This window comes from Mustela putorius, unplaced genomic scaffold, assembly GCF_011764305.1.
Source record: "Mustela putorius furo isolate JIRA1106 unplaced genomic scaffold, ASM1176430v1.1 tig00003901_pilon_pilon_pilon, whole genome shotgun sequence".
NCBI lineage: Eukaryota > Metazoa > Chordata > Mammalia > Carnivora > Mustelidae > Mustela > Mustela putorius.
Window position 1 is genome coordinate 7806819 of NW_025422049.1, and position 26248 is coordinate 7833066.

General features: G+C 46.0%; 1 long non-coding RNA gene across 2 annotated transcripts in view; it reads right to left on the reverse strand.

Moving 5' to 3' along the window:
- Positions 1-2947: 2947 nt before the first annotated feature.
- The window catches only part of LOC101673799, a 62821-nt gene continuing 39520 nt past the window's right edge, over positions 2948-26248 (reverse strand). The window contains exons 2-4 of one of the 2 annotated variants that reach the window (XR_001181043.2): positions 17634-17694; positions 16700-16787; positions 2948-10306 (exon numbers count right to left, since the gene is read on the reverse strand). This is a non-coding gene — a long non-coding RNA (uncharacterized LOC101673799). Of the gene's footprint in view, positions 10307-16699; positions 16788-17633; positions 17698-26248 lie in introns of both variants that reach the window. The other variant, XR_001181042.2, reaches the window with a different exon arrangement.

Genomic DNA, 26248 nt, shown 5'->3' on the forward strand with positions numbered 1-26248 from the left:
ATGCATGAGTTCCTAGTTAATGTTTAAAAGCAATAGCTCTCCTTTGTTCTAAGCCCTCCCTGCTTTAAAGCTCTTTGATGAATCTGTTAAGATTTTCAATAAAAATTGTGTTTAAATGTGTGCAGTTGCTGTTCTTCTTCCAGTGTGCAGGGACACTGGCTCAGTCACAGACAAGCCCTCCCCTGCCTGGATGAATGCGGGGGATTCTGCTGGTCCGACTTGCAGACGGTGTCCTCTCACTAGCGAGCGCGAAGAGAAAAATAAGGGCAGGTAGACGGAGGCTGAGCCTGCTGTGTCAGCAAACCTGCCTTTGAGGGCTCAAGGGAATTCGATTAAACAGCTACTTGGGTACCTTTATCCTGGGACGTATCCATTAATCATTTCTGGCCATTAATTAATTCCATTTATAAATTCTTCCAAGTTGTGCTCTCTCTCTCTCTCTCTCTCTTTTTTTAAGAGGCAGAGGGAGACAGAGAATCTCACGGGATAGCGCTGAGATTCTCTGCTGAGTGCAGAGCCTATGGGCAGGGGGGCTCCATCTCATGACCCCGAGATCATGACCCCTAGACCCTGACCTGAGTGGAAACCAAAGAGTCAGACGCTCAACTGAGCCACTCAGGTACCCCTTCAGTTTCTCATTCTTTTTTTTTTTTTTTAAGATTTTATTTATTTATTTGACAGACAGAGATCACAAGTAGGCAGAGAGGCAGGCAGAGAGAGAGGAAGGGAAGCAGGCTCCCTGCTGAGCTGAAAGCCCAATGCAGGGCTAGATCCCAGGACCCTGAGATCATGACCTGAGCCGAAGGCAGTGGCTTAACCCACTGAGCCATGCAGGGGCCCCACAGTTTCTCACTCTTCAGGACACTCTGGTGCTGGTGTGGCTGAGAGGGCGTAGTGTGAGGTCTGTGCGCCCATCCTCGATGGGCTCTTTGGAGGTTTGTCCTTGAGAGCAGTAGTTGCTAACATCACGGGCCGTAACACTCTCGGATTGAATATTTCCAACAAAGCTTTGCAGATGACCGTGCCACACAGCTTTATATTTACGATTATGGCCACTTTCTAATTATTTATTTATGAGGGCCCATGAGAGCAGAGAGAGAGATTGCTATCCTTGGCGGTCTGCCGCAAGGACAGGCTGTTTTCTTGTGAAAATAAGGTCCCTCCCACACCTTTTTGTACCTGGGACCTTCAGTCAATAAGCCTATGCCGGCTGCTGGGTGACAGGGGCCATTTGCCAGGCAGTGTGGGGACTGTCACGATGCCTGAGCCAGCCACCCTGCCGTGGGACCAGAGAAAGAAGCCACGAGTTACGGAGGCAGATTGCTCAGCCCCACTCTCTACTCCCTGTGGGACCCTGGGCAAGTTGGCTGAACTTCCTGTGTGCCTCAGTGGCCACATCTGTAGAACGGTACCTGCCCCTAGCCACAGGTTAACATCCTAAAGGCCCATGGTGAGCACGCAGCCAACAGCAGCTGGTCCTGGAGTTAAGGAGTCAAGGGCGGGGGGTGGGGGTTCAGTTTGTACAAGGGAACCCGCAAGGATTCCCTTGAACCCATGAGGACAGACTAAAACCTGGGAAGACACTGTGGAACCTCTATCCACCCCTTCCCGCCTCCAGCCTGGAGAAGGAGCTGCGCGCCTTAGAAGAGATACTGTGGAAGCTCCAGCTGTCTGGGCCTACTGGCGGCCCAACACCAACAGGGTGTGCCAGAGGGTCCCCGCCGCTGTGCGCAGGGGACACCAGCCCTGGCCTGACACCAAACTCCAGAACCTCGTGGCTGTTGCCGCTTCACTTTCACCTCCCCAAACCTGCCCGTTTCTTTGAGGCACCGGGACACTTGCCGGTGACAGCCTAGAAATCCCACTGCTTTTATGGGATACGTGGGGCTTTGAGCACTTTGCAAAGGACCAAGAGTCTAAGGTGGCTCTCTTTATCACAAAACGGCTAAGCTTTACTCAAGAGCCTTTGCTGAGGGATGCCTGGGTGGCTCAGTAAGTTAAGCATCTGCCTTCAGCTCAGGTCATGATCTTGGAGTCCTCGGATGGAGGCCCGCTTTGGGTTCCCTGCTCCGCGGGGAGTCCGCTTGTCCCTCCTCCTCTGCTGCTCCCTCTGCTTGTGTGCTCTCCTGCTCTCTCTCTGTCAAATAAATAGTCTTCTTGTTGTTGTTTTAAATAAAATCTTAAACGAAAAACTTTCGATGAAAAGCTATGCTTTTCCATTTTGACTAGCATTAAACTCTGTAACCAGAACATGGTGAGTAGCTCAACTGCCCACAATTCACTGAAATTTATTATTTATCCTCTGGAGAAACTGAGTTAGAAATAGGAAATATTAATTTAGCTACTGGAGTTTTATACCTAAAAAGCTCCTTATGAAAAGAAACTGATTACTCTCTTTTACAGAGTAATAGAAGGCGAGGGCGGGGGCGGCGCCTGGGTGGCTCAGTTGGTTGAGTCACTGTGTTTGGCTCAGGTTATGATCTCGGGATCCTGCGATCGGATCCCGCAACCAGCTTGCTGCTCAGCAGGGAGCCCGCTTTTCCTTCTTCCACTCTCCCTGCTTGTGCTCTCTGTCAAGTAAATAAATAATAAAATAAATAAATCTTTAATCAAGAAAAGGAAGAAAGAAAACAAAGGGGGTTGTGTTGACGAACTAATCTTCTTGAGGCACTAACACCAGCTATTACAGATTCCGGACTTGCTATGTGCTAGGCACTAACTAATGATTTTACATGTATTATCTCATTTAATCCTCCCAGCACGTCCAGCTGAGCTGTAGTATGACTGCTCCCACTTAAAGATGAAGAAATTGGAGCCCAGAAGCGTTGTGATGTGTGTAAAGACACACAGTAAATTCCAGAGCTGGAGCTCACAGCCACCCCACACCACAGCACTACATTCCTACAAAAATACACACCTATCAGTAAAGAGACACAACTTCAGCAACAAAGGTACAAACAAAAATCTTTAATGCAGCATCTTTTGTAAGAGCTTAACATCTGAAAAAGCTTATATGTCTATCTAGGGCACTGATTAAATTAACAAAGGTACATTCACTCAATACAATAAGTTAAGCATCTGTTACGAATTACATTACAGAGAAGTATGCACAGTGTGATCCAATTTTAATAAATACAGCATTTTTGCCAGGATACATATACATTGAAAGATCTGGAAAATTACACAGCAAAAATACTAACAATGATCATTTTGAAGTGGTTAGGACTCCAGAGAAATTAAAACACTAAGTTCTTCCAACTTCTCTTACAATAACCGTATAACAAAAAATAGAAGAAACTCTTTAAAACTCACACGACTTTCCTTTCACTAAGAGATACTGCTTCCCACTTGAGCTCCAGGCTAGAAATCGGCCCCAGCCACTCTGAAGTGCTCTGTGACTTTGGACAAGTTACGTACCCTCTCTGGGCCTCTTGTTCTGTATATACAATAATGAGAAGCTGGGTTCTTTTCAAAAGTTCCTCCCAGCTCTGACTTAGTCAATTTCCTTCCTAGCGAAGTTCTTAAAAACAAAAACGGTAGGTGGGGATTTAAATGTCGATGAACAGTCTCCTCACACCGTATCTGGTTTCTTTGGCATAAGAAGTTGTTCTCACTCTTCCCTTCCCATCAGTCCTTTGAAAAGGGAATGCTACTGCATCTCACCAAAAATGTGTGAAATCACTCTAGATAAATAAGGGTCCTCTCCCAGAAAGACTAGTTTTAACCTATATATTAACAAGTGGACAGACAAAAAACCACAACATGCCAAAACAACACACCTCACGATCCAAGCCGAGAAAGAAACAGAAGCCTCTACCCAAACACAGTCCCCGCCGCCGCCCTTATGCCGTACCACGTTGGTTTCTCCCTTCAGATCAACTGTCCGCCCTTGGATTTGATTCATGGACTACCCAGCCTTCCTTTCTCAGACGGCCATAGGGCCACCGAAACTAATCTCAGCGAGAAACACGGGTTCTCACCGCCCAGCAGAGAGAATGACAAGCAGCCTAGTCCAGGCGGAGGGCAGAGGCTAAGCCCACGGAGATGATGCGGGTGAAAGGGAGGGCTGCGGTTGGAGGGGCATGTGGCCTCTGAGCAATGGGCAGAAGGCAGGGTGTGGAGGGCAGGCAGTGGGGGGAGGAACATGAAGCCTGACAGGTGTCGCCAAGACCCACCTTCCCCTCTGTGAGGGGTCCCATGCCCTGCAGACCTCTGCTCTGCTTCAGGAAATGCTAGAAAGCCCTAGGGCGGCGGTTTCCCTATCGACTTTGAAACCTGCTTCCTTCTGGAAAACCAAACAAATCTGCCCTTTAGAGGAAAAGCGCTGTATTTCCTATTCTCCTTCCGAGCCAGGGGAAAGGATAGTCTCAGCAGTCTGTTTTATGAAAACAGAAGATATTTCTCAACAAAAGTAAAATACTGAATATGCAGCTTGCACATTCTCACCCCATCCACCATACCTGGGACCATCTCCCTGAGAGTCACTGTTCTGGAATCTTCTCCACTGCCCTTTCCATGCCCCATCCCTCTTTTCTTAGCAAATACTTTCCCAGATGGTATAGTAACCTAGGAACTATACTTCTGAGGCCTCCTCCATTTCTGTCCACTTGCTAGCTGTGTGGCAGCGGGTGAGTGGCTAAAGTACTCTAAGCTAGTAACACCAACCTCACCAAGTCCATTCATTTGTTCACAGTCAGCAGGTGCACTGAGCACCTACTCCAGCTGGGCCCCGGGCTATGTGCTGGGAATACATCAGTGCACAAGGCAGACGCCTTCCTTACGCTCATGAAACGGGCCACCCAGCTGGGGGCCCAGACAGTAAACGAGTAAATACACAGATGGTGGTCAGTGCGTCCAATAAGGGACATGGTACAAGGAGAGAATACAATGGATTCAGACAGAGGCTGTGAGGTCAAAACGGCTACTCCAAGAGATGGATGAACACGAAAGCTGAACTTGAAGGATAAATACGAGTAAGCCAGATGAAAGGTTCTGGGCAAAGATCCTGAGTTAGGAGAGTTTCATATTTTGTAGAAGACGCCATGTGGTTGAATATCAGGAGTGAGGAGGAGAGAGAGACTCCACGGGAGTCTGGAGAAGAAACCAGAGGACTCTTGATGTCGTGTAGTCTGTGGCTGTGAACAAACCAGTACCGCTGCGTGGCCACCAGGACAGTAACAGGGTCGCGTGGCCCCGGAACTCCTGTGCTCCGCCTGCTCACCATCCCAATGACCCCAACCCTTGGCAACCACTGAACTTTTTGTGTCTCCCTGATTCTGTCTTTTCTAGAATGTCCTATGGTTGGAATTCTACAGGATGGAGCCTTTTCAAATACTTAGTAATGCATTTAAGGTTCTTCCGTGTCTTTTCATGGGTTGATAGCTCATTTCTTTTTCATGCTAAATAATATTTCACTGTCTGCATGTACCACCGCTTATTCAGCCGTTCACCTAGTGAAGGACATTTTGGTTCCTTCAATGTTTTGGCAATTCTGTGTAAAGTTTCGCTATCGTGTTTGTTTTGAGAAAAGTTTACTTGTTGCTTTTTGGGACCCTAATGAGCAGAAACTACAGACTAGATCATACATGAAGGGCAGTTAGGAAGCCGTAAATCAAATTATTTGATACTCTTGAGCATGCTTATCTTCTTAAGATATTATACAGAGATATTACGAAAAGCTACCTCACTGCTTTTCGTCTAATACCAGAATATATGGCCTACAAGGGAAAGAATTTGTGTTCAATTGTTGGTTCCTAGTCCCTAGAAATGTCCAATGGTGGCCGGTCCATTGGTATTTTTTGAGTACATGGATGGATTTATGCTCTCCACAGTATTATTTCTTCTTTTGTAAAATAACATTGTTACTGAGAGACAATGCACATACCATCATGTTCACCCTATTAAAATGTACGATTCAGAGGTCTCTAGTATATTTATAAATTCTTGCATCAAACCTCACTATCTATTTCCAGAACATTCTCTTCAGCCCCAGAAGGAAATTCTTACCCAGCAGAAAGATCGAGTGGATCTCATGTGGTAGGTGCGCCATGGACCTGGGCTGCAGGCAAACTGAGGATGGGGCAGGAAGCTTCCCTTTCCAGCTTGGTCAACTCGAGTGCGGAGCAACAACATGTCTCTAGCTTCATCAAGAGTGTGAAGTACAGAAACCCTAAGAGATGCTACCGATGGCTAGAGTAAGTACACAGTGCCCGCCAGTGCCCCCCATCTGACTTCCAGAATCAAACTGTGATAGTCTTTAAAGGTGAAAAGCATAACCTTATCTTCCAGTGTCTGTATTGTCGTAACTGCACATGTTCCTAGAAATATATTCTGAGCCTCTCAGAAATGATGGCAAGATTTATTTGTTCCAGGCACTCAAGGAAATCTCCGTCCGCCATTAGCCGACACTGAGCTAACTGAACCAAGGCTTCAGTGACTATATACAAAAACGAAGAGAGTCTTTGCGGAATTAATTCAGAGAAGTCCTAAATAAACACGAACTGTAACAGGTGGCAACAAGGAAGCCCGGTAGGAAGGGAATCTCATTTCCAGTGTCGCCACATTACAATATTCAAAATGTCCAGTTTTTAATAAAATTTTACGAGGCACACGAAGAATCAGAAAAGGATGGCCCACGTATGGAGAGGACAGCAGGCAACAGAACTAGAACTGTCCCAAGGAAGCACAGGCACTGGAATTACTACATAAGGACTTTCATCAGCTCTTTTAATATGTCCAAAGAGCTAACAGAAACACTGTCTAAAATCGAAAGGAAAGATTCTACACCAACACTTAAAGGGCTTGCAAGTCTTTACTCCCATCCTCACAACAAGAAAAAATATGAACAGATTAAAAATCAATGAGTCTTGGTGGGGACATCAGAGAATTGAGGTCATGGGACCAACTGCACCCTAATCCTAGAGGAGCCGGCGATGACAGAGATATCAGACTGCACGGACTATAATGCTGCACCCCCGAGGCAGGAGGCGCTGGCCTTGAACGGCAGCTTCAGTGAGCTGTGGACTAGCTTGAGAGATGAAAACTCCTGGGGGACCCATCTAAGGTAGCCACCTACTCCACAATGATGGTGTCTACTCCGAGAATCCTCCGCAGCTCCTCTTGATAAGGAGCAGAGCAAAACTGCTTCCTGTTGGGCCAGGGAGAGGCAAGAAAGAACTATCTTGAAAGAAGCCAAGAGGATTCTCCACAACAAAGGCTTACCCAGCGAGGGAGAAACCTTACGGGACTGGGGGTAAGGGAAGTGAGCAACTCAAGGCTGTTGAGCCTTCCTTCTTCACATAAGGTGTTGGGGGGGGCGGGGGCGGGCAAAGAAACACCTGAGAAGGTCCCAGCCCAGGGGGGGCAGGTACACTAAAAGACTAAGACCTAATCCCAGGATTCTAGAATGAGTGTCCTCAGTCTAGACCTGACCAAACATCAACAGGGCTCTTGATTTATAATAGTGGATTACAGCTGAAAAGAACTGTAAGCTCAAATTCTACAGTAGAACTGTTTTCTAGGGAAACGAAAGATGCTGGGGGACAAAAACAAAGACACTAGTGGAAACTGAATCCTCTGATGCTACAGAGACAGGAAACAGTAAATATAGCTTATCTCTTAACCACGTAAAAATAAACATCATACCAAAGGCCTATTTACTTCCTAATACCTGATAATTCACGACTGGCTTTCAACAACAACAACAAAGTACATGGCATGATAAAAGGAAAGAAGAATAAACCTGAAGAGACAAAGCAGGTGTCAGAACCAGATTCAGATATGGCAGAGATTTTGAAATCATCAGACAGGGAAATTAAAAATACATATGATTAATACGCCGAGGGCTTTAGTGGGAGAAGTAGACAATATGCAAGAGCAGACAGGTAATGGAAATGAAGAGAGAAACTCTAAGAGAGAATATAAAGGAAAGACTAGAAACAGAAATCAAGTATACATTGTCTGATAGATCATCAGATGATTGGAAAGGGCTGGAGATAGAATCAGAGCACTTGAAGATATGTCAGTAGAAGCTTCCCAAACTGAACTGTAAAGAGATAAAAAACAATAAAAATTGGAACAGAATATCTAATAGCTGTGGGGCAATTACAAAAGGTATAGCATACGTATCATGATACTATCCAAAGTAGAAGAAAAGAGAAAGAAACAGAACTATTTGACATAATAATGACTGGGATTTTTCTAAAATTAATGGCAGAAACCACACCACAAATCTAGAAACCTCAGAGAACACTGAGCAGGATAAATGCCAATATACGTACATACCTACATACAAATATATATCTACACACACACACAAACACACACACACACATACACACACCCCTAGGCATATCATATTCAAATTGCATAAAGCCAAAGACAAAAAAAAATCTTTTAAAAAGTCAAAGGATAAAAACACCTTATCTAGAGAGGAACAAAGGCAGGAATTACATCAGACTTGCTTCAAAAATCATGCAAGCAAGAAGAGAGTAGATTTTTCTACAGTTTTGGAGACTGAAAGTCAAAGATCAAGGTGCTTTAGTGTTGCCTTTCGAGAGGCCTCCTGCTCAGCTTGGAGACAGCTGTCTCCTCGCACCGCCTGACCTCCCTGCGCGTGCGCGCACATCCTTGAGTCTCTTCCTCTTCCTACAAGGACACCAGCCAAATTGCATAAGGCCCCACCCTTATGACCACATGTGACATCAATGACATTTCTAAAGGCCCCGTCTCCAAATACAGTCATGTTGGGAGCTCGGGCTTTGACATATAACTTCTGGAGGGAGACATAATTCAATGTGAAACACTCAGACTTACAGCACTGAGAGAATTTTTGTCACCAGTCAACGATAAAGATGGTCTTCAGAGAGAAAGAGCATGGTACTAGTCAGAAATTTGAGTCTACATGAATAAAGGAAAGGTATCAGAGAAGGCATAAGTGAAGACTAAAATACAATATTTTGTTTTTCTTATTTACTCTAAAGGACAACTGTTCAAAGGAATAACAGCCACAACATACGGGTGATCATAGCGGAGGTCAGTGCAAGAGACGGTAGCAGTGTTATGAAGGGATGGGAGTGGGGAGCTGGAGATTCTCTGTTACACCCACACTGCCCAGACAGTGGTGCAGTGTTGTCTGAAGGCGGACCTAGATTAGTTGTAAATTTATGTTGCGCAGTCTAGGTCTAGGGAAACCACTAAAAAGTTAAAAAGAAATATAACTGATACGCTGAGAGAGAAGAGAAAATGGAATAATAAAAAATGCTCAATTAGAAGAGAAGGCAGAAACAGGAAGATTAAGAAAAAAACAAAGAACAAGTGCAACAAATACAGAATTTTGACAAACATGGTAGATATAAATCCAACTATCAATAATCACTTTAAACGGGCGTGCTCTAAATACGCCAGTTAAAAGAAGACACTGTAAGGGCAGGTGAAAAACAAGACCGGACTCTATGGTGTCTATAAGAAACCCAATTTAAATACAAAAACACACAAATATTGAGAGTAAAAGAGTGGGGAGAGGGGTACCAGAGGCACTAATCAAATGAACGCTGGAGTAGCGATACTAATTTCAGACAAAAAAGGCATTTGAACAAGGAAACTTCCAAGGAATAAAGAGGGTGTTACATAATAAGGGAGGGTCGATTCTCTGAGAAGACACAATAATCTGAAATATATGTACTTTACAACAAAGCGTCACAATACAAGAGGCAAAAACTGACAAAAATGCAGAGAAATAGATTACCCACTATTAACGTGAGGGATTTCCACACTCCCTCTATTAGTAACTGACAGACCCAGTAGGCAGACAGTCAGCAAGGATAAAGCTGAACTCAACAGAACCACCCATCAAGGGATCTGCTTGACATTTTATTTGTATTTTTTCCCAGCTTTCTTTTTAATTGTTAAAATTGTATAGAATTAAAGTGCGTAATACGATTTGATATACATACACATTGTGAAATGATGATCACAATTAAGGTAATTGTAATACACTCCTCACCTCACACAGTTACCTTTCCTGTGTATAGAAAGAAGTCTGAAGATCTATTCTCTTAACAGAATCTCTTCCTTGCAGACCTGTTCTCTCCTTCCGGACTCCAGATCTTCTGAGACGTTCCAAGAAGCTGCCAAGCGCAGGGCCTCTCCTCCTTTGTCGTGGGGTCAGAGGTACAGGAGCAGCACTGTATGTCTGGCGCCTGGTATTCGTTCAGTCCACAACCCTCGGACACACTGGGTCCCAGTAATCAACACAAGGTCTACTCAGTAAACACAGATGACAGCAAACGGAAGAAGGTCCAGACTTCTAAAGAAAAAAAAAAAAAATAAGAAGGTCCAGACTTCTAAATGAAATGTTTCACTATAAACCTGCCTAAAATGCAGGGCTTCCAGAAGCCACCTGCACGATTTTCCACTTATCCAGGAAAGACTTCCCCCTAAATGCACGAAATCATCAATAAATACCTAAAACTTGATAAAAAGAGAAAAAGATAGACTCGGTCACCAAATGTCAAGTACACAATACAGTATTAACAACTGTGGCCACCACACCAAACATTAGCTCCCTAGAACTTTTTCATCTTTTGACAAACATCTGATTTCTCCCAGCCCTTAGCAACCACCGTTCAACTCTCTGTTTCTATGAGTTTAATCTGATTTTTTTTTTAGATTCCACATATGCATCTCATATGCATGAGATCATACAGTATTTACTTTCTCTGTCTGGCTTGTTTCACTTAGCAAAATGCCCTCTGGTTTTATCCATGTTGCCACAAATGACAGCAGAGATTTTATATATATATATATATATATATATATATATATATATATATATATCTCACATTATATATCTCTCCCACACTTTATATATATCTTTATCTCTTCATCCATCTACACACCCTCAGGTTGTTCCCAAGTTTTGGCTACTGTGAATAATTTGAATAATGCTGCCATGAACATACCCGAAGTGGGATTGTCAGATCATATAGTGATCCAATTTTTAAGGTTCTGAGGAACCTCCATGCCATTTTTCCATAGTGGCTACACCAATTTACATTCCCACCAAAGTGCACGAGGCTTCCCTCGTCCCCATCTCCTGGCCAGCACCTGTTATCTCCTGTCTTTTTGACAGTAGCCATCTCACCAAGTGTAAGGTTGTCAGAGAAGGGACAGTTTCTCCCTACCCCTCTTGGTACTTTTGGCGGGTTGGCTGAATGATCAAAATGACACAAGGCAGAATAATAGGAGAGAAACAAATTTAACTATATACATGCGGGGAATCCCCATAGACCTAAGACATTCCAAAGACAGGCAAAAATGAAGTTAGGTACATCCTCCTCAACTGAGGAGAAGCGGGGAGGGGTCTGAGGCTTCAAGGGGAAGGAAAGCCATTCACAGGAAGATGAAAAAGAATAAATATCTGGTAAACAGATATTTGCTGGGCCACAAAGAAACAACAAGACGCAGGGAGGCATTTTAACAGAGGCTTGGCTTGGTTCCTCCTTGTCTACCACAGCGACTGTCACATTACACTGTCACTGTGTAGGATGGTAGCTCGGCTCTGGGAAGAGGGCCTCTATCTAAATTCTCCCAGGCAGTGTGGAAAAGGCAAAAAGAGGTAAAAAGAAAAACTTCCTGAGTCTTCTGTTTCTTAAAAAGAATCAGCCTAAATTAATCCTGGTGCCAAAGAGACATTTTGGCGTGGCAATGTTGCCCCCCGCCCCCCAAGGTGAGATCTCATTGTGCTTTTGATTTGCGTTTTCCCGCTGAGGAGTGGTGCTGTGTGCACGACTTCTCTGGAAAATCATCCAGATTTGGGCTGAGGTTACCTCCCTTGCTTACTTCCGCTTTGCTGCATGTGTTTCTGTGTCCCATCCAAGCAATCACCGGCAGGACCCACACCAAGGAGCTTTGCCCCGTGTTTTCTTCAGACACCAGCCGCAGCCCAGGCACGTGGGACCCATCTAGGATGGCTTCCGATGTGGGGCCAAGGGCAGGCCACCCCAAAATGTGCCACGCTGGCATACTGATTTTTTTTTTAAAGATTTTATTTATTTATCTGACAGACAGAGATCACAAGTAGGCAGAGAGGCAGGCAGAGAGGAGGAAGCAGGCTCCCCGCAGAGCAGAGAGCTCGATGCGGGGCTCGATCCCAGGACCCTGAGATCATGACCTGAGCCGAAGGCAGCGGCTTAACCCACTGAGCCACCCAGGCGCCCCTGGCATACTGATTTTTTAAAAGAGAAGTTGTAGCTCATATAAGGACACTCAGACTGTCCTGTCCCCCAAGAAAGAGGGAAACTGATCCCCCCTGTGAAAAATGCCCTCTTTGTACTAAGAAGTGAAAAAACATCTTTACAACCAGAGACAGAGACTTTAAAGCTGAGAAAACAGTAGAAACAAACCTTGTGGTATTTTTTTTCCCCTAATCTACTACCGCAGTCTAAATTCTGCTTAGAATCCCCTAGTCATGCCCCCAAACACCTGTTTTCTTTATCCTGTCAATTCTTCATAAGCTTAATGTCTCTTGGTCTAAAAAGTATAAAAACTGCCTACTTTGGTCATTTCCTGAGATCTTCATTTCATTACTGGGCCTCTGTGCCCACATAATGACAGTGTTTGGGTTTTTTTTCTTATTAATCTGTCTCATTTAAATTTAATTTAATCGAGGTAGAAGACCTTGAAGGGTAGAGAAAGAATTTTTCCTTCCCTACACTGAATTCCCAATGGCCATCTTCCTGTGGATCCTAGAAGCGGATCTGCTTGCTCTGGGGTAAAGAGACACTTCAGGGGCGCCTGGGTTGCTCAGTCATTAAGCCTCTGCCTTTGGCTCTGGTCATGATTTCAGAACTCTGGGATCGAGCCCCACATTGGGCTCTCTGCTTGGCAAGGAGCCTGCTTCTCCCTCTCCAGCTCCCCATGCTTGTGTTCCCTCTCTTGCCGTCTCTCTCTGTCATAAATAAACTCTTAAAAATAAAATAAAATAAAAATTAAAATAAAATAAAAGGACATTTCAGTCTCCCTGTGTGGTTGACGAGCATAGTCTGCCTGTTTGTGATGTACCCCCCTTGTCAGCACTGGGGCCTTTCTGAGGAGCACCCACACAGGTAACAAGAAGCTTATTAGGAGCAGAACTCATTTCTACCCCAGGGGCTAGTCCCCACAGGGAGGCTTGCTCTACATGCCAATCTGAGTCTTGCCAGAGGCCCCCCAAAATGTCGAGGCCACTCGCCACAGTGTACCGGTCGCGAAAATACAGCGAGCCTCCTTTATGGACATGGCCAGGCCAGCCAGCCAGCCATCCTGCACGCAGCTCTGCCCGTTAGACCGAGCATCCCTTGCCACACTCAGGAAGGGAAAGGTCTGTCTCTGTGTGGATGACAGCGCACACCGTTCCTGCTTGTTATTAACCAGGAGAAGCAGGCAAGTGAACAGCCCCGTTTGTAGTCCAGGAAGCCTTTACCTCGGGGACCTCACTGGTCTGGTGGAGACGGTGCCTCCTTGGGAAATATGCCAGGGAGCCAGAGGGACACTCCTGAGATCTTTTCTTGGAGTGAAGAGACCTCCTTGAGGCCAAGTTCTGTACATCCCTGCAGGTACCATTTATATTTTAGTATGGAAGACTCTTGAATCACTTCCACCAGGTGATTTGAGACATCTGCTGGGATTCGGGACACGATGGGGATTTCTGGTCTTAAGATTACCTCACAACCATCGAGCATGTGTTCAGTATCCAACAGGGCCCAGCAGTGGGCCACTAATTCTGTCCTGAACTAGGACACTAAGACACTGGGGGCTCTCGGAGGCATCCCCCAGTTCAGCAGGACAGGCAGAGGGCCATCGCCATGCAAACCCTAGCAGGCCCCTGTATCAAGTCCCCCGTGAGCTGGTACTGGCCCAGAGCGCCTTAGTGGGGAATACGTCCATCTCCTCCTTTGAGGGCCTGTTGCTGAGTGACTGGGCCCAGAGCCATCTCTGGAAAAGCTCTTGCCCAGAGAGTCCACTGGAGGGCTCCTGATCACCATTTGCTATTTCTGCAGTAGCCACTTTCTCAGCATCCAGAAATTTCTCAGTGAAGTCCAGATTGTGTGGCTGACTGACTGACTTAACTTCATTCTGAAGCTTAACTGGGTGGACGTTTAATTGGGTTCGTTAACCAGCAGGACTGGCATGAACAAACCTAAAAATCTTCGCCTGGTAAAAAATCTCATCCAATACAGCTCCCGCTCCCTCACTGCAGACCCCAAAGACCACCAGGCGTGGTGGGGGGCCTCCATAGCTCTGTAAGGGCGCTCCACCCAGGTTTCTTGACTGCCTCACCCTGTGTGGCCAAATCTGTCAGAGCCCAGAGCTGAGAAGAGGATCTCTGTCACCCCACCCTCCACTCTCTCCCTTCCTCCTCCTCAGGCAGGGTGGCTACCGTCAAGGCTCTGGAGGAGGGGGTCCACGGTGACGCACCTCACTCGGAGCCACTTTCCCTCATGAAGTTGAACAAGATCCCCTCTTTCATCACAGACGCAAACTAGTCAAGTTACTAAGGTCTCCTCAGACCACCGGACATAGCGATCTCAAAGAGCTCTACATTTTTTTTTTTTTAAATTAGAAGCACGAGTCTCAATAACACACTGTCCAGCAGGCTGTCCACGGGCACCAGGGACAGGCTTAGATCTAAGAACAGTCATTAGGTGCAACTCAGTTTCCGTGCTCTCTGACGACTCCCCGTCCCGTCCTCAGAGAACCAGAAATAATAGTGAGGGGACTGCTTCCCCGGCTTCTTACAGGCCCTTGCTGTTGGATTTCGAATGTGACCCATCCAACGATTTCAGCCAGGGTGTTGGGAGCTAAAGAGAAGGACCAATGGTTTACCTCGGAACCAAGAAGCGTATATAAACCATTTGCGGGGCACCTGGGGGGTGACTCTCGATTTCGGCTCAGGTCATGATCTCAGGGTTTAAGATCGAACCTCGTGTCGGGCTCCGTGCTCAGCACAGAATCTGCTGGAGATTCTCTCTCCCTGTCCCTCTGCCCCTCCCGCTCCTGCTCTCTAATATATAAATCTAAAAGAAAGGGGGAGGGAGGGAGGGAGGGTGGAAGGAAGGGCGGACAGACACTTTGCTGCCATCCTCCACGAACGCCCCGTGGCTCCCACTGCCACTTCCTGACACCCCTTGGCCAAGTGGCCCGTGAGAGCCTCCGCCTCCCGCAGCTGACTACGCCGGCACCCCCTGGTGAAGTGCCCCATGAGGTTTTCAGGCTTCAGGCTCCTCAACACCAACCACCCTGCTTACTGCACCTCTTAGTCAAGAGCTGAGTTGAGCCAGAGAGAGCGGAGTCGCCGGGTTTCAGAGCAGTCGATTGAAACAGGAAGTCAAGAGAGAACTAACAGTGAAGGCTTGAGTCACTTCCTTTGAGAGTATAACCTGGGGGTCAACCAGAGAAGGTGCAGAGTGACCCCACTGTCCCATTTTCTCCCACGGAATGGCTCCAGCCAGGGTTGAGTGGCTTAGCGCAGCCTCGAGGAATGGTCTCCCTGCGGAGGAAGTCCTGAACAGGAGGCTCCCGCCATTTTAGGGACCCACATGCAGGAGGAAGGGAAGAGAAAAGGCTAGGACTGGAAAAGTCCTGAGTACTGAGTGGAGGAAATGCATCTGGAAGTGCTCCACGGCCCCACATGAGGAGGCCTTGACAGAGGGGCCGAGGAAGGCCTCTGCCATAGGCCCTTGATAAAAAGCCCCCGAACAAACAGAGGCACCTGGGCTCATGGCTGACCAGTGGTCCGTGCCTGCAGCTCCCTCAGCGAATGCACTGCACAGGGCTGTGCACCAAGTGGCATGTGGAGAAACCAGCATTTTTCCAGGACACCCACCAAATCCCTTGTATATGCCTGAAAGATCATGCCAAGGTTTTGGGCCAGGAGCCAGGTCACTTACCCTGGCCAGGGGTTCCAGGGGGTCTTGCTGTCCTTGTCCTCAAAGCATGACACGAAGGAGCTCAGAGCTCTGCCCCTTAGGAAAACCCTTGCTGCGGGGCTGGGTGTTTCGGGCTCCCGTCGCAGAGGTCCCCAGGGCCCCCTCCACCACACGCGTACACAGGGATCCCGGGGAGAGGGCAAGGCTACGGCTGGGCGCCAGCTGTGGCACCGCCAGGTTCACAGCCACTGGTGCGAGGGGCTCTGTGGGATCTGGACAAGTGAGCGGAGCTGAGGTTGGGCCCCATCACTGACAGCAGTCTCCGCGCCGGGCATCCACACGTATCCCGCTCGGGCCCTGGAGGCTGGGCACGGACTTGAACAGTGACAGCTCAAGCTACACCTGTGCCTGGAGTACTGAGAAAATGTTCCCAGCTTCAGGGAACATGTGGGCTCTTTCCAAGGCCCCTACTTGTTTATTCTGTCTGTTTTGGTTAGGCTCTTAATCATCATTAGTGGGGTAGCTAATGTTTACTGAAGGCCTACAGCAAGCCTGGCCCTGTTCCAGGTGCTCTATATGAATTCCTTCATTTCATCTTTCCAGCCTTGTCAACCCCTATTATGATCCCACTGCTCAGAGGAGGCTCGGACAGCTGAACCACCCACCCGAAGTCACAGGGCCAAGTTGAGGCAGATCCCTGGTTTGTGACCAAGTCCACAGTTGGTCCTTCTTCCCACCCCGCCTTCCGCACTCCTCCCCCCACCCCTACCCTGGCACTCCCAGGCACTTACCTCTCTGTACCAGCTGGGGAGGCCAACCTGCGTGTGGCGGGCCTGGACGCGTGCCCTGTCTTCCAGGCAGCGAGCTCAACAGATCTTCCTGAAGAGAGAGAACGCTTAGCAAAGTACTTGCCTTTGTTGGGATGGAGACCAGTTGTTTCAACACAAGAAATCAACCACTCCACATACAAAGCACACTGGTTAAGGGCAGAGGCTCCCAGCCTTGCGGATTTCACGGGCTAAATAACAAAACTGGGTTCTGACACAGATTGTGGTCTTCTCCTTTCACCAGTTAAGACCATTTAAAAGAATAGCATTTATACTCCTCCTACTAATAATACTAATGAACAGGAATAATATGTAAACCTTAAGGAGAAAGGCCATGATGTACCAGGTGTTCTTAATCTTTTAATAAACCACTTGATTTTATCGTCATAAAAATCCTATTCAATAGGCATCATTGTTATCCCCATTTTAGGCAAGGGAATTTGGGGAAAAAAAAGTGCTACGTAAATTGTTCCTGATTCTGAGTTGATAACCATTATTGTATACTCTCTGTCATCTGTGTTTCGTAAAAGAGATCCTTATTTTTAAGGCTTTTTTGAATAGACTTTTTTTTTTTTAACCCAACACGAGGCTTGAATTCATCACCCTGAGACCAAGAGCTGCATGCTCTACTGACTGAACCAGCCAGGTGTCCCCGTAAAAGGTACCTTTAAAGGAAACCATCAAGCATACAACAGAGGCCCTGATCTCAGAATCTGGGAATAGCCAAGCAAAAAGCACAGAAGCTCTGGGTTTGAGTCTGGGGCAGATTAATGCTCTTCGCCTCTTGTTTTCTGAAATCTAATATGAAAATATTAGTATCTGTTGTGAGAAGGAAATGGCCTAACAGATACTGAGCCCTTAACCCAGTGACTGGCAAATAAGGACCGGTAATACATACCAGGGGCAAGGCTTATCACTCCTCTCCATCCTGGTCCAGCCCTCCAAGCTCTGCAAGTCTCCTGCTGGAAAGAAACAGGGTCTGAACATTACAGAACGGTCCTCTTACTGAGATCAGATAGTTACCAGGACCAATCACACTGTCCCCTCAACTGTCTCCTACTTCCCCCTCCCTGACAGAGCCCAAGCAGGCAGAAATGTCACAGCTTTACTTCCTGCCTGGCTAAAGTGGTTGCCATGGCAGCACTCATTAGCTTTCCTTCTGGGAACTCTGGGGAACATACGCAGAAAGATGCAGAAAGACAAAGACGTCAGGGGCTTGTGGCGGGAGGAGGGGGGGCCTCCTCTAGCAGCCGCTGCTCCTAACACATACCAGGGATTGTGAAGAGCAGGATGCACAGAGGACCTGCGTCATTCTCCCCATGACCACCCAGACCCCAAACCTTCCTAGACCCCTACACCCCACCCCTTCTGCCCAATTCGCCTGTTACTAGGAAGGTAAGGGGCGAAAGGAACTAGAAAAGTCCAGGGAAAGTCAAGAGTGATTTGTTCCCACAGTTATGTGAAGATAAAATCCCAGAATTTTCCTTCTCATGATAGAGCACTGGTTTCCACCAGGAAGTTCTCAAGAGGATCTATCTGTGGATAAAAATCCTACGTCATTTGCTTGGTATTAGAAGGCACAGATTGGTCTCCAAGTCAGTTCATCGAGAGCCATGTCACCAAAAGCTGAGTCACAGAATGACCAAGTCAACAAGTGGGCCATTCTTTGAAGGATCGAGTTACCATATGACTTAATTCACCAAAGCTTACCAAATTTACTAAAAACTTTGGTTGCTTTCTTTCAGCCTCTTTAAGGTATACTTAATCATAAAAACGCACATATTTAAAGTACACATTTCAATTTTGGACATATGCATATACCTGTGGTAACATCACCACAATAGTTTTTTTTTTTAAGGATTTAATATTTAATTAATCAAGAAACAGAGAGAGCATGACCGTGGGGAGTGACACAGGAAGAGGGAGAAGCAGGCTCCTGGGTGAGCTCCATCCAGAACCCTGAGATTACGACCTGAACCAAAGTCAGATGCTTAATCGACTGAGCCACCCAGGCGCCCCCTTTTTGATGTTTTCCGAACATCTCCTGATCCCCAAGTGTTTTACAGATGGATGAGATGCTGGCAGAAGGACAAAAATGGGTGGGCAGGAGTGGACAGAGTGATACAGACTCTATCAAATGGAAGCAACTGAGTTCCAGAAGGCTGTCTTCTATGTTCTGGATGTCAGAAAGAAAGGGACCAAGACCAGGCCTCCTAGAGAAAGGAGGTTAAGGTCTGAGCAAAATGAGGTCAGTGTAGGGACACCTGGGTGGCTCAGTCGGTTAAGCAGATGCCTTCAGCTCAGGTCATAATCCTAGGATCCTGGTCCCACATCCCGCTCCTCGATCGGCAAGGAGCCTGCTTCTCCCTCTGCTTGCTCTGCCTGCTGTTCCCCTGCTTGTGCTTTCTTTCTCCCTCTCAGTTAAATAAATAAAATCTGTAAATAAATAAATATAAATAAATTAACTAGGTCAGTGTAAAGAGAAGCTTCTGCACAACATTCACTTAGCTACTGAATGTTACAAAGAGAATTGGACCCCGTTGCTAAAGGGAGATTAGGGACCACTGAGAGATTTAAGCAATGCCGACAGAATATGGGTTTGAGTCTGGGGCAGATTAATGCTCTTCGCCTCTTGTTTTCTGAAATCTAATATGAAAATATTAGTATCTGTTGTGAGAAGGAAATGGCCTAACAGATACTGAGCCCTTAATCCAGTGACTGGCAAATAAGGACCGGTAATACATACCAGGGGCAAGGCTTATCACTCCTCTCCATCCTGGTCCAGCCCTCCAAGCTGGAGGTGTTATTTGCAAAATGATTCACTACAGATAAGCTCTTGGATGGAAAGACAGCATATATGTACGTATGACCATTTGCTCCAGATAATTTTCTGATTTTAACACAATTTCAATTAAAATGGAAAAATAAGCAAGAAACAAAAGAATAGTAAGTATGTAAGAGATTGAACTGACCACATATTTATTAGAACAAAACACGAAACACTAATAGTTAAGACTAATGCTGGCTCAAAAGGGCACTACTTATCAGTGGAACAGAGGGGGTATATCAGAGTAGCTACTGGTATATATGACATTAACAAACATCAAAATGTATCATAGGGGCACCTGGGTGGCTCAGTGGGTTAAAGCCTCTGCCTTTGGCTCAGGTCATGATCCCAGAGTCCTGGGATCGAGGCCCACATCAGGCTCTCTGCTCAGCGGGGAGCCTGCTTCCTCCTCTCTCTCTGCCTGTCTCTCTGCTTACTGTGATCTCTGTCTGTCAAATAAATAAATGAATAAATCTTTAAAAAAAAGTATCATAGGATAATGAAAGAAAAAAATGATTTTTTTTGCTTTTTAAAAAAATTATTTATTTATGTTTAATTTTTAAAATTCCAGTATAATTAACATGCAGTGTTATATTAGTTTCAGGTGCACAATATAGTGATTCAATAATTCTATACATTACTCAGTGCTCATCATGGTAAGTGTACTCTTAATCCCTTTCACTTGCTTCCCCCATCCGCCCAACCACCTCCCCTCTGGTAACCATCTGCTCTCTAGAGTTAAAGAGCCTGATTTTTGGTTTGTCTCTTCTTTTTCCCTTTGTTTATTTTGTTTCCTAAATTCAACATATGAGTGAAATCCTATAGCATTTGTCTTTCTCTGAATTAGACTTATTTCACTTATCATAATACCCCTGGTTCTGCGGAGAAAGACAACTATCATATGATCTCCCTGATATGAGGAAGTGGTGTTGCAACATGGGGGCTTAAGTGGGTACGAGAAGAATAAATGAAGGAAGATGGGATTGGGAGGGAGACAAACCATAAGTGACTCTTAATCTCACAAAACAAACTGAGGGTTGCTGGGGGGAGGGGGTTTGGGAAAAGGTGGTGGTATTATGGATATTGGGGAGGGTATGTGCTTTGGTGAGTGCTGTGAAGTGTGTAAACCTGGTGATTCACAGACCTGTACCACTGGGGATAAAAATACATGTTTATAAAGAATAAAAAATTATATTAAAAAAAATAATAATGTATGGTGACAGATGGTATCTATATTCACCGTGGTGAGCACTAGGTAATGCATAGAACTGTCAAATCATATATTTTACATCTGAAACTGATCTAACATTATATGTCAACTATTCTTCAATTAAAAATAAAAACATAAAAAATGGGGAAAAAAAAAATAATACCCCTGGTTCTATCCATGTTGTCACAGATGGCAAGATTTCATCATATTTATGGCTGAATGATACTCCACTGTGTGTGTGTGTGTGGGTGTGTACACCACATCTTCTGATGGACACTTGAGTTGTTTCTTGACACTTGAGTTAATTTGGTTATTATAAATAATGCTACAATAAACATAGGGGTACATATAGCCTTTCAAATTAGTGTCTTTTATTCTTTGGGTAAATATCCAATAGTGCAATTACTGGATCATATATACGGTAGTTCTACTTTTAACTTTTTGAGGAATCTCCATTCTGTTTTCCACAGTGGCTGCACCAGTTTGCGTTCAATGGGGAAAATGTTTTTTGTTCTAGTTGTTTCTAGAAAGAACTCAACTTCTGAATACAGGTATATGAAATTAAAGGAAATAATCCACGAGTTAGTTTTTATATTTTGTTAGTTAAGCCATACCAATAAACTGAAAGAGTCATCAAAATAGGCCTACCTTGGAAATGTTAAATTCAAATGAGCAGAGATGTTGGTCATATTCAAGCTTTGATCTTATCTTGCTTTTTAATGTGTTTGATTTCCAAACTGCAATGACATTGTGTGTTCCTAGACTGACTTCCACTCAGGAAAGGGAGATGGCTTTCTTTCTCTTCTTAAAAAAAAACAACAATTTTGGGGGCCCCTGGGTGGCTCAGTCGGTGAAGCGTCCAACTCTTGATTTTGGCTCAGGTTGTGATCTCAGGGTCATGGTATCCAGTCCCATGTTGGACTCGGTGCTCGGTGGGGAGTCTGCTGAAGATTCTCTTTCTCCCTCTCCCTCTGCCCCTACCCTCAACGTACGGCTGTGTGCTCTCTCTCTAAAACAAATAAATAAATATTTAAAAACAAAAGATATGTGAAAATATTCATGAAGCCATTTTCTTCTCAGAGTCTAGCAAACCGAACAGAATATGTGATGGATAAATTCCACTGTGCCACTCGTCAGCTCCGTGATCTGGGCAAATTATTACCCTCTCCTGTCTTTGCTTTCTCATTTGCAAAATAGCAATAACCCTGATTCATGCATATTGCTCAGCACGACACTTGGCACACAGTAAGCCTGCCAAAAGTTTCGGCTGTTATTATAATCACTGCTCATTTTTTTTTACTACAGGTAAAGCACCACCCCGGCTTCAAATGGGGAAAGAAAAATGTATGTCACCCCATCTGAAAATTCAAGTGCTCACTGTGCAGGTAGGGAACATAAGTATGACACCCACAAAACAGTTTTCTATGGGAGACCATGTTACAGCTGTTGTCTCTTAATGAGTGATCTATGCTTCAGGCCTATAGGGTTCGGGGAGGGGAGACAACTGGGCGGTTAAGGTTGAGAAATTGAACGAAGAGGAAAGAGGTGAGTGAAAGGAGGCAGAAAATGTGAGAACATAGGCAAGACCCAGATGACTGAGCTAGACGAGGAAGGGTTTGGAATGGGAACAGCACAAGCAAAGATGGGGGGTCAGAAATGAGTATGGCATGTTCTGAGGAATTGCCGTGAGGTTGTAGTGTCTAAGAGACATCATTCCAGAGATCAGACTTCATTGCCATGACTGTAGCTGGAAAACATGAAAGCTATTAGACTGTGTGCTCAACCCCTGTGATTTCCTCTAAACAGTATACGAAACAAAACACAATGCCAACAACAGCTTAAAAAACAACAGGACTTAGCAAAGTAAAAATGATTTTCTTGGATATCTGCCTTTTCCTGCAATAAGTGCATGATCATGGTGAATGGAAGTTCTCTTCTAGTGTGATTCTATTTTTTTTTTTTTTAATGGCGGGGGGGATACAGAGGTAAAGGGAGAAAATCCCAAGAAGGCTCCACCCGCAGCACCAAGCCAGTCACAGGGCTCCATGCCATGACCCTGAGACCATGACCGGAGCTGAAATGAAGAGTCAGATGCTTACCTGACTGAGCAACCAAGGAGCCCATGTGATTCTATCTAGTTGAGAGACTGATGTACAATATTACAAGGCGACCAGTTAGGAGAGAGAATATGCCCATTTGTGCAGGGTGCCTGAAATATCAGGAGGGTGTTAACGGAGTTATTCAAAGCATCGTTTTTATTTTGCCTATGGACTGCATCATTCCCACGTTTCGCAGGGTGAGGAAGAGCACAGTGAGGTGAACGGACCACGATTTATGGCCTTGGCTGTGGTTGCAACTCTTGGACAGCAACTCAATGACTGTGAAGATGACCTCCTCATCCCTTCACACCCCACATGTTGCCAGGATCCATGGGGCTTGGGGGGGGGCGGGTAGCTAACCTCCTTGCTTCCAGCTCAGAATGAATAAACCCGGAACACTCACCAGAGTGGGAGAGTTAAGCAATGTTTCAAGACTATAGCGTCTATTCACCTAACAAATTTGGCCATGGTGAGATTCCAAAGTCCAAGTTTTTATATTAAATAAATAGCAGAAGAACCAGTTTAGCACCTTTTAATATTTCTGTCTGGCTCCTTACTGGAGATGAGATTTTGATGTCCATGGAATTCACAAGACAATCTTTGAGAATTCCTTCTGATTAAGGTGAAGAAATGCAGGCATCTTTTTGTGTTTCTTGGGTGTTACGCTTGGTGACCTAGGCTGGGAAAATCACATTGCAAAACTTCCTCTCGGTCCCGATTTTCCCTCATTCTTCATGAATATTTTAATCACAATAAAACCTCTTAGGACAGCCTGTGGAGTTAAATATAGGTAACTCGATTTTTGGCCCTGTGATGGGGACTTTGGAAGGAGCTGTTAGGGGCTAATTTACATATCAATCTGAATTTACAAATGAATGTTTCCCCTTTTAGGTTTTCTTTTGTAAAGCCCAGCTGGTTAGAGCTACCTCCCAGTGCCCCACTGGCTTCCTTGCCAGGGGAGTACATACCTGTCAGCCCTCCCTAACCACCAATGTCCCCAGCCCCAACAGGTCTGGGCTCAGCTATTGCCAAGCATTTCTTTCTTCTCTAGGTTTTTTTTTTTTTTTTTTTTTTTTTGGTCTCCCTAATTCAAGGGGTACCGGACAGAGAATCCTTATTCTCTGCCTTATCTCCATTATTTTTCCTAAACCAAGATTCTTGGCCTTGAAATAGAAAATTATGCCCCAACTCTGCAGTTCTCATAAGAGCCCTAGTTTTGTCTGGGGGCTGTGCTTTGGAGGGGGACAGGGGTACTAATTATGCCATCTATGCCTGAATCTGAAATCTCTCACGTCTCTTTATATAACAAGACAGAACACGCTTTCAGGAGTCTTGTTTTTCTGGGTTCTAAGATATCAGTAGAACAGTTTCCAAGCTATTGGCCCACTTTTCTAAGAAAGTCGGTTCACCCTTAGTGCATAGCTGGTGGCTGGTCAAGTGTAGTACCAGTTGGCAAACAGGTTTATTCGCAAGAAGACAGGGAGAAACTAGAGCTGTGGTGGGACGTTCGGCCTTTAGCAGGGAGAGTACAGATTGCAAGGCTCTCCAGGCTGGCAAGAACCAACTCCTGGAGCCCCTGCAGCCCTGCAGGGGAGGTGTTTACATTTCTGAGAGGCCAAAGGGTTCTGCACCTGACTGGGGGACTGGCCTTGAGTCTTCCCCCCTTTAAGTGAAAGAGTTCTGGGTAGGACAGTGTAGTAAGTGCTTAGGATAGGAACTTGGCTGTGAACTTGAGCGTGTTGCCCAAAAGATGGAATGACCTTACAAACAGAAAGGAGGACAAGGCCGCCCAGAAGCTGGCCTTCTCTCTGTTGAGCTCTGGGAGCTCGCTCGCTCTCTTTTTTTAAAAAAGACTATTTATTTATTTATTTGACAGGCAGAAATCATAAGTAGGCAAAGAGGCAGGCAGAGAGAGAGAGAGAGAGAGAGAGAGAGAGAGGTGGAAGCAGGCTCCCTGCTGAGCAGAGAGCCCAATGCCAGGCTCGATCCCAGGACCCTGAGACCATGACCTGAGCCGAAGGCAGAGGCTTTAACACACTGAGCCACCCAGGAGCCCCTCTGGAAGCTCTCTTGAGTCCTTGAGTAGGTCCCTCAGAGGCCCTGGGCCTCACTCCTTATCTGGCGAATGAAGGGAATGGACTGGATGACGGGGGAAGGCCCCCTGCAGAGCCAGATCGAGTAGACCAGGTAGGTCACTGTAACAACTCCTCTCAGGGGAGTTCGAATGTACCACTGGCCAAATACCCACAATGGGTTGTGTTATAGGTCATTAGGTCCATATCCCCGCAAGACAGACCTGTTACAGTTGCAAAAGCTGTGTGGGGGTAGAAAGCATCTGTAAATAGTTTCTTGGAGAAATTCAGGCTGTAGGGTTTGGAAATAGAAAATAAATTCTTTTTTTTTTTCTAAACCTTTTCTCCATTATGGCTCATTTCCCCTCCAGGACTCAACTGAGGACTATGTAAATCCAAAGGAGAAAAAGCAACTCAGCAAACCTTAAGATGCCCTCTCGCGCTCCCAGCCGGAGGTGTACACGCACACCTCCTCCCACAGCAGGATATGCAGTCCTCTCAGGAGAGGCTGCTGACATTGCTTAAGGTAAAATGGCCCGGTGCTGAGGCTCTGAGAAGAGGCTTGGAGTCAGCAGCCCTTTGAAGGAAAGAGCTCCCGGACAGGGTGAAGGGGCTGCAACCGGGGACAGTGACCAAAGCCCAAGGGAGGACACAGCCACTCGGAGGCTGGCCTCTGGAACGCCCCTGCCCTCTTCTGCAGGCCATTCCTCTGCTACAGTCCTGTGTTCCCTCACCCATAACGTCCATAACGTGCGATGAATAGGCTTGATGCCCCCAAAGGTCCTCTCCAGTGCTTGGCCAACACCTCCTCCAGGAAGGACTCCCTAGTTAGCACAGATATGATGGGGAACAAAGTGTGGGCTTATCCTCTTAGACGGCCATCTAAGCAGCAAACACATTTAACTTGAGGGTAGGAAACATGCCTGGTTCAGCTTTGTGACCTGAAAGCCTGACCATAGGACAGGCACCAGAGCCCGTGTCCCTAACAATCTGTGGAATATGTAAATGAGAAACAGTGCAGGTAAGTAATCTGGACAAATCCTCTAGCAAACTTCTGCTATTCTTGGCCAATCTCTCCACTCGTGGAATCAAGAAGAGGCTAAGAACATGGAATTGGCCTTCACACGAATTTGGGCCCAGAGCATGGCCCTGCTGCTGTGTCAGCGTGGCAGGTCATCTACAGCAGGGGACGTGTGTGTCCTAGCACATCTCCCCAGCCGTACGCACTTGGTCCGGCATCCACCTGCCCCCTGTTTCCTCTGTGGACTGAGGCCCCTCTGCCTGTGCTGGGAAGGCTGGAAGTGC